This window comes from Arachis ipaensis, chromosome B06 (assembly GCF_000816755.2).
Source record: "Arachis ipaensis cultivar K30076 chromosome B06, Araip1.1, whole genome shotgun sequence".
NCBI lineage: Eukaryota > Viridiplantae > Streptophyta > Magnoliopsida > Fabales > Fabaceae > Arachis > Arachis ipaensis.
In genome coordinates this window covers 136144159-136152850 of record NC_029790.2, presented here as the reverse complement: position 1 = coordinate 136152850, position 8692 = coordinate 136144159, and positions in this window count along the sequence as shown.

Below are 8692 nucleotides of genomic sequence, written 5' to 3'. Positions count from 1 at the left end.
CTTCTATTTTATTGTGTTTTACATAAATAATTGAAATTTAAAGTAGTAAGATATTAATTAAGTTAATTATTTATTTTTTTAAAATTAAGTAAGTTACATATATTCTTTTAAAAGAAAGAAAAAAAATGGTGGAAACTCAGACGCAGTCGACTTCACGTAAAGTTGATATTTTAGAGCCGTTAGATGATTTGATTGATTTGACTAAATTTTCATCTAACGCTCTCAGATATCAACTTCACGTGAAGTCGACTTCACCTGAGTTTTCACCAATTTTTATATTCTATTTTTATTCGTTTGGAAAATGTTTCATATTGTTGTATGCAGGTTGCTGTACTTATGCGGGGTCATCCCGATCTTATTAACGAATTTGACCAATTGATTCCTGAGACTCTTCAAGATTCATGCACGTTACTCTCCCAACACTTGGCAGCAACATATTTGGAGAAACCAGATTTGCATGATGAGGGCTATGTTAAAGTATTTATTGATTCTTTTTCTGATACGGATACTGAATTTGAATCTGAATCTGATGAATCTGAATATGATAGTGAAACTGATGAATCGACAAGGTTATTCTCTATTTATTTTTTTAAGTAACAGGATTACTCTAGATAATAAAAACAAAATTGTGTGATGCATGATATAGTTTTTGGAATTGGAGTATATACAAATGTCTCTTAAATTTCAAAACACATAAAAAAATATATAATTAAATAGGTTTTTAAAAAATTTTATATTATGTATTTTTGTCTTCAAAAAAAAAATACTTTAGTACAGTAAGATTTTTAAACTTTACAAAATTATGACATATAGATATATTTAATAATAAGTTTATTTAACTTTTCTGATTTTATTAAACTATGTTTATTTGAAACTTGGTTTAATTAATCCGTCATAGTCATATATATCCAATATATATTGTTCGTAACACTTGATAATTAAATTTTTTGTTATTAATGAAGGTCGACTAAGCTTGGTGGATGTACAATCCCTGATAACCTTTGGGAAAAGATTGAGGTAACTCCTAAATAAAATCCTTGTTTAATGTGTGCCACACATTTGATTGTAATTAATTGTATAAATAACATTTGTGTATTGACGATGATGATGCATATAGGATCGGTTTTTGAAGAATTACGATTTGCTCCAAGATAAAGTGGACGAGTACGAAGATGGAAGAAAATCTATCACCGAATTAAGTTCCGACTAGTGACGTGTCCATTATTCCTATTGTATTGTTGTGATCATTTGGTTTTAATATAAAGTAAAAACTCAGGTCCAATCAACTTTTTTGAAAATTGTTTAAATTATTTAATGGTTCTTAACTATTAACTTTACGTAAAGTTAACTGCACCTGTTGTTGTTATGCATGCAGGTTAATACACTTTTGCGGGGCTATCCCGATCTTATTGATGAATTTCGCAAATGGATTCCCATCACTCCGAATAAGGGTTCCGATGAAATGATAGAAGGATTGGTTCTACTAATAGTAATAGTGCCAGTGATTCTGATCTCGAAACTATATAATGTATTTTATGGGTAATGTTCTTGTTATTTTTATATTTAAATTGATATCTAGATAAAACGGTGATTAAATATTATGGATTTAACGGCCGATGGTGAACATTTTTTTTTTTTATATATTTTAAGTGACTTGTTTATCTCAAGAAACAGAACTGTGTTTTATTTTGAGATTGGTTTTTCATTGAATTTATGAACTCAAATAAGCTTGTTCTAATGTTGGTCGTGTTTAAGAATAGTGATTCATGATTTTTTTGGTGACTTATAGTGATTCATGATTGATATCCTCTTTCAACCACTTTAATCAGTTTAGTTTGATATTTAGAGAATAGATCACCAAATCACTAGTTTAACTGTTAGTAGATCACTGATCGAATTGTTTAGATTAAAATTAAATATATAAAATGAACTCTGATACAATTGTGAAAGAATAGGAAAAATAAAGAAAATAATTTTTATTGATTGTTGATTGATTGAATTGTATTGAAGTGTGTTGTAAACTATGAAAGTAAAACTAAATATATATAGAGTATTGTCTTATAAAAGATAAAAACAAATAAAAATAAGATAAGAACAATTAAAGATAAGATAAAAAAAAGATAAAATAAGATAATAAAGATTAAAATTGTAATTGAATTTGAGTCACGAGACTTCTTTATTTTTGTCATGGACTAAGATGGCAGAGTAGTTTAATAAACTCCTTTTGATATAGTGGCTAGACGTCCGGTAGACCAAACTATTTTTTATTATACATTATAGTTTTTTTTTTAATATATTAGATATTTTTTGATTATGTATGTTTGTTTACTTGACTATTAGTTTATGTTTATTGGCTGATCTGTTTCTTGTGGTTGATTTGATCCTTGATGGCAATGCCGAAGGGGATTAAATTTAATCACTTGACATTAGTACTCTGTACTCCCTAAAAAGGTCGAGTTATTTATTACTGATCTAAAAAAAAATATTAAAGGTTGGAAGATGCATCTACCATATATGGATATTGACATATCAAATAGTAACAAAATAATAACAATCCAAAATTGTCACGAGTTACAGCCTGTTATATGAGAGACAAGGCCAGAGATAAAAACAGCAACAAAACTTGATAATTTTGTGCTGTGAACCATGCTTGTCAGCACTTGTATGGCTTCATCCTCAGGAAAAGGAAAAATAAAATAAAATAAATTAAAGAGGGCCCCCATTATTTTCCAGAAACATACACTGCTCTCTGGAGACATAAAAGTATTGTTTAGCAATAAGTACTAAAGTATTGGTCAAACAATTCGAGGCAATTTTAATTTATAATAATTGGTAGGGCATGCATGCAATTTTATTCTTATTGGTGCAACTACCAAATGTTTCATGCATCCAAGCTTTCCGGAATGTAATTGCCCTTAATAAGAGATTATATGTGGCTTTTATTTATTGTTTCTTTTTTTAAAAAAAAAAGATAAATTTTGATCTCTCCAAAATTTTTATTTTAACTATAATCCTTTTGTTTTTAGTTCATTTTATTCTAAATTCTGGTCATTGAAAGTTCTTTGGTAGCGTTTGTTTTAAGGTACTGAGACAGAGATTGAGAGATTGAGACTCAGTATTATGTTTGTTGGTTTAGAAACTGGTACTAAAATTTCTGTCTCTGTCTTCAAAATTTCAGTATTTCAGTACCTCCAAAAAGTAGGGATACAGGGACTAAAATTTTTTAAAGATAGAGATTGAAACTTTAATGACATTTTATAGCTAAATTATCCTCATTTTAATTAATTAATTCCAATTTTACCTTTTGTGCAAATTAAATTAGAGTTTTATTCTTATTTCAATTTTTGTCTCCCATTTTACACCAAACAAAATACTAAGTCTCTCAATCTCAGTCTTTCCGTCTCTATCTCTCTACCAAACGCTACCTTTAGGATGTGCAATTAATATTAATAATAGAAATTTTACATTTTTCCCCTTAAAAGTATTTTAATGTCTCCTTTTAATACTTATAAATATTGTTGATCAACACTAAATCTAAATGGGAGAGACACAATAAAATCTAATAATACTTAATATAGAAAAAAGAAAAACCAAAAGCAAACTGAAAATTTTACATGGAATAAAACGAAACCATCTTATACCTGAGCCATCAATTTTTTTTTTTTGTGGTGCAATTGAATTTTTTTTGTTGCACACGATATTTTTCAACCCAACAAGTTAATGATTAATCTATCGTAAATCTAAACTTCATTTAAGGGTATATGGCTGACTAATAATAAATTGCTACATGCACAGAATGACCAATGGGTGCAATTGAATTTATTAGCAAAATATGGCAATATAGTAATATCAAATACCAAAAACCAACCACCTTAGTAACATGTTTAAGGAGATGTAACAAAATTTCCTTATTTTCTTTCTTTGGGTTGATAACATTTCCGTTTACTTTAAAATGGCGTGAGCCCATCATGGATTTATCAATTTTTATGAATTTGGTGAGGAACATATATACATCTAATAGTTTATAGGAAATATTAGGATATTTTGTTTTTGGTGATGGAAATATTGGGTTCACATCTCTTATAGCTAACACTAGGCCCAACATGTATAAGTGCTAAAACGCCTCACCGGCCCACTCTAAAGTGAGAAGTGATGTTTCGATCTTAAACAATTAAAAAGAGTAAATTAAGCCAAGACCACGGGACAAAAAAAAAAAGATAAAGAGAGCCAAGACCTAAAAAAACAGGGTAAAATAAGAAAATATTCTCTAGTAATTAGCGCAATAATCCATTTAAACAAGTATCGAAAGCTCGAATCTCACCTTATATATTCAGTAACTCATTGGCCTGTGATTAGGGGTGGAAAAAGGTCAGGCGGCCTGCTAGGGGCCTGCAGCCTGGCTTGTATTTGGCCTGACTTGGCCTCACCTGTTATAAAATAGGCACAGACTCAGGCTCTTATAAAAGCCTTATTACGTTAATAGGCCAGTCCAGGCTCACTAATTAGCTTTATTGGCCTGTCAGGTCTGCTTAGACCTGTTAATACATAATTACATATATAAATAATTTTTTATTATTAAAAAAATTATGAGATATTTTAAATTTATTATATTTAATTATAAATAGTTTTGTATATTTTAAATACTTTAAAGTTTAAAAATTCTTATAAATATTAAATATGACATATTATATATAAATATTTTTATTAAAATGATTTTTTTAAATAATATTTTTATTTTTGTAAAAAAAAAAAAAACAGGCCTTTTAACAGGCTTCAGGCCAGGCCAGGTTGAATAATAGGCCAGGCCTAGTACCTTATAAAGAGCCTATAACAGGCTGCAGGCCAGGCTCAGGCCAATTAATTGTATGACAGGCCAGGCCTGTTAAGAGTAAAACCTGGCTTGGCCTGGCCTGTTTCCACCCCTACTTACAATTTTATTGTTTTACTTTCTTCCAATTCATAATAATTTTTTTATTAAATAATATTTTTATTTTTGTAAAAAAAAAATTATCAGGCCTTTTAATAGGCTTCAGGCCAGACTTAGTATTTTAAAAAAACCTATAACAGGCTGCAGACTCAGGCCAATTAACTATGTGACAGACCAGGCTTGTTAAGAATAAAATCTGGTCTGATTTAGCCTATTTCCACCCCTACCTGTGATAAATCCTTAAACAAAATTTTGATTCGCAACAAATTAATTCTTAATTTGTTAGGTTAAGAGATACCATAGAAAACAAAATAAAAAACTCTTTCTGAAAAAAAAAAAAAGCCCATCTCTACTTAGCTTTGGTAAAACTCAATGTGACTAAGTGAGTTTTATGGTGTCTGAGTTGGAAAAAAAAACCCTTCCCCACTGGTTAGCTTTCTTAACTTACATCTGATCTTCCGATTTCTATCCTTTTCAAAAGTGAAAGCTAGAAAATTAATTTATCTCTTAGGACAGAAACTCAAAAATACATCAAGTCTTAATGCAGTTCGGACATAAGCTATGAAGTACGATATTTTTATGAGTTGTTATATTTACGTGTCGGATACATTTTAGACATGATATTCATTGATATTCGTATTTTTTGTGTCTAATTGTATTTTAATAAAAAATAACAAATTTTTTGTTAGACATATTTAGATACATATAAATATCATTATGTGTCAGCGTATCCAACTTTATTCTTAACATATATTATTGAAATGAGTTTAGATATAATTTATTTTATTATTTATTAAAACAAAAAATATTTTAAATATTTTTTCAATCAATTGAATCAAATTATATATTAAATTTTAAATTTAATTTTTGAACATTTTAATGCAATCATGATTTTTTTTTTTCTAAGAATTCCAAAACATGTGGACATGTATGTGCAGCTAATAAAAATTGATTAATGTACACACAAAAAAATAAATAAATAAATAAAAAATCTAACAATGCAATGCAAATAGGTGCCTACATCATCGAAACATAAGCATCAAATGCCATTTTATTAAGAAATCATTACAATCTTTCACTATCATTATTGGGTACCAAATAATTGCCAAGAAAAAACAACTCATCATCATAATGCTATTTTGCTTTTATAATTGACACAGTGCTCCCTCTTTAATTTGATAGGACTTGTTTTGTCCATGTTCATAGAATTAACATAAGATGAAAAGACACCATATCTAACTCAAAACCTTAAGGTGTCAAGTTAATGGGTCTCTCATCTTATAAACTCCTCACTCTTCTTTGCTTTCTTTGATGTGGGACTAACTTTAACACTCCTCACACTTACAACACTAACATTCATAACATTGGTTAATCACCGACCCTTAAAGCATTTTTTTCTCTCTTTTATATATATATATATATACACACACAGATAGCATGAAGTTAATTAAGAACACACAAAATGAAGAAGAAAATTTCAAAATGACAAATGGTTTCTAACTTTCTATATGACAACTCGTCATTACGAGCCACAATTTATTTATTTCGTATTAATGACGCAAGTTTCATTTTCTTGGTTTTATTTTGTCCAAATTAATTAGTGTTCACGCAACAATAATGCATCGTTAATTGAAATCTAAAGTAATAATCAAAATTTATAAGACAGGTTTCATGTCAGTGTTTAATTAAGTTCCTATAAAAACCAATTTGAGTTAATTTAATGATTAACTGGTTTGTGAAAAGTTCAAATTTTACTTTATATATACAATAATTTATTAATTAATAAAAAAATTTTTAAATGTTACTAAAATTTATATAAAATTAGTCATTGAATTCCTGAATGAAAAAATGTCGTAAAAAAAATTAAGTTGCTATAAAATAAAAAGCCTTCTTCGTGTGAAAGAACTCAAGACTGAAATTAATTATTTAATTTGAATTTGATATGATTTTAAATCAATTTAGTTTTGTAAATTTAGTGCGCAACTGGGCCATTATGGACTTGAACTAGAGACCTTGTCCGTGAAGTCTAATTAATTGGGAGAGAATCAATAGATATTTTTTTGGGAGCGATTCATCCTTCCCGAGCAGCATACAACTATTTGCTGTACTGCACTCTTCAAATGTGCTTATTTCTCCTTCTTCTTTATCATGGCAAATTTTTGTAGAAAAATTCCGATGAGAAGAAAAAAAAAAGGCGTTAAGAGACCCTTCTGACCTAGACACTCTAAAATCTCTTTTCAAACTTGCTTCTATTTTGAATTAAGAGATAGATAAATAGACACATTTCAGCCATTGCACTGATCATGGGCGTTTGTAGTGACTGAGGAGGTCGAAGACCAAAAAATAAGTTATTTATTAGTTAAACATTCTATTTTTCTTACTGCTAGATCCAATCTCCTCATTCTGTCAAAAGTAAAAAAAAAAATTAAAATTCTTTCAATCCAATATAATATACAAAAATAGCATTGATAATTTAATATACTTTATCATATTTTCATATTCAGAATTTAAATTTCTATGTGGTCACATCGAAGAAATTTAATTGATCAAAGGTCATATAAAACAAATCATAGTATGGAATGGAGAAAAAATGGAAAACCTAGCACTTAATTAAAAAGAAAAATTATTAAATATGATAATACATTTTTATGTTTTTATACGTACATACATCTATATATCACACTGACACTAATAAAGTATTTTAAGAGAATATATTCTTTTGCAAACCGAATTAGTAGTTCTCTAGTTAAATATAAGAAAATTTCCATTTTTTCTTGGTGAAAAAAATAATAAGGAAGACTAAATTTTAATAAACTATAAATGAATTATGGTACGGTGTTATTATATGTGCATGTGTAACATCATCAATAGTTATTAATTGAGTACCACAAACCACATCACGCGAGAATATGTCTTTTTCATATATAATCACTTTTAATTTATTATTTAGCGGCACATGCAAAAGGTAATTGGCAATTTCTCCTTGTTAGGTATATTTTTTGGTACTTTAATTTAAGAGAAATGCTATTTGTACACTAAAATTAACAACTAAAATCAGCCACTAATATATTTGTATATAAATATATGTGTGATTTAATTTATTTTCATAGTGTATTTATATTTTAGTATGTATTTTATATTGATGGTTAATTTTGGTAGCTAATTTTAGTGACACATGTCACGTAGTATAACCCTTAATTATTTAATAATAACAAATTACACATATTTAATCAATATCAGAAAAAAAGTTAGTCAATGTAGACTTATATAAGCTCGTCTTTTTAGCTGTCGTTAGATTACATGCAATATGCTTAATATTGACTAAGTGTTTAATTATAACATATAGCTAGTCATTACTTTTTTATTTATTGAAAAATTAATACAATTTAATTTGAAAGGAATGAAGGCTCACCATCCCGAATTTAAGTTCATTTCATATTTTGAAGTTTAATAAGTATTTATAATGTTGATATTTAAAGATTATATTCATGACCCTTGAAAAAAAGTCCAAGAATTAGAACTTAAGTCATATCAATTCATAAAGCTGAACTACTTCTGAATTGGTTAAAATAATATGTAATACCTAATAAATTAAGGATTTTTTGCCATTATAAACACTACTAATTCAGTCTTTTATTCGTTCTTTATAAAATTAATAAAAGTGATATGCTTTATATAATTTAGTTAAAAATAACAAAAAAAAAATAATCTTATATAAAAATTAAATATATTTAAAAGAGACTCTTACTTAAAGAAGGATATTAG